This window comes from Antrostomus carolinensis, unplaced genomic scaffold (genome assembly GCF_000700745.2).
Source record: "Antrostomus carolinensis isolate BGI_N321 unplaced genomic scaffold, ASM70074v2 scaffold23340, whole genome shotgun sequence".
Lineage (NCBI taxonomy): Eukaryota > Metazoa > Chordata > Aves > Caprimulgiformes > Caprimulgidae > Antrostomus > Antrostomus carolinensis.
The window spans coordinates 31,070-32,130 of record NW_010290874.1 but is presented as its reverse complement, the minus strand read 5'-3'; positions in this window follow the sequence as shown (position 1 = coordinate 32,130).

The window sequence follows — 1,061 nt, the reverse complement described above, 5'->3', positions numbered from 1 at the left end:
CTTTTACTCTGAGGCACTATGGCTGTTCCCACGTTGATGGTTCCCAGAAGCTGATGGTATATAGGGGTTGTATAGATGGAAGACATGAAAGCAATGCACAAGTGCTGGGGCAGCTGCGGCTAGCGATGCCTCTTGCCAGGTGCTCCAACTCTGTGCTGACTTTGGGACTTCATCCAACCTAAACTTCCTTAAGAAATTCCTTCCAGTGCATGACTATCCTTATGATGAGTAAGTCTAAATTAATCTTAGTTTTTGCAGTCTAAGCCCTTGGCTGATACTTCTCTCAGGGAGCTCCTACTCTTCTTCCCTGCGGTGAAACTGGAAATACATGCAGGTTATGACATCTGCTCCTCCAAAATCCTGTCAGTGTTTTCTCAGAGGACATATCCTCCAGGCCCCTATCACGTGTACTCCTCACCCTTGGAGCTTTTCACCCAGAAAGACTCCATGAGGAGGTAGGTCATAGTTGGCTTTGCTTGCCCTAGTAGATGTTCCAGCTCCTCCCGCACACAAGAGGCTGGTATCAGCCAAGATCAAGCCTGGGACTGTAAGAAGTCCCCTCTGTAGCAGAAGACATGGCTGTGGGTCATGGGCAGAAAGATCCTCTGCTTCTTCACCCGCTCCCACGTGCAGCTGCGGGGCCATTACAAGCCAGGCAGCAGCATCCCACAGCCACAGCCCCCATTCTTACACCGTTACCTGCAGTGGGACAGGAGCGGGAGGTCACAGCAGCTTGGCAAAGAGGAACAGCACGTTGCAGGGAGGGTGTCACAGCCTCCTGCCTGGCCTGGCTGAGCTTGCCCACTCCACCTGCAAAGCGACGCACCCCTGCCGGTGCCACACATCCACACCAGGCCCAGCTCCTCACCTGGTGCTCAGCACCGCGCTGGCTTCATGGTCCCTTGGGCCTTGCAGGTCCCCTCTGTGCCCCGTCTGCCGGTGCTGGCAGGTCAGGCCAGGCCACAGCGGGGCCCCAGCACAGGGGCCAGGCAGGGTGTGAGCTGGATCAGCAGCCGGCAGCCTGCCTGGGCAATGCCTGCCTCCAGGGCTGTGCACCGAGC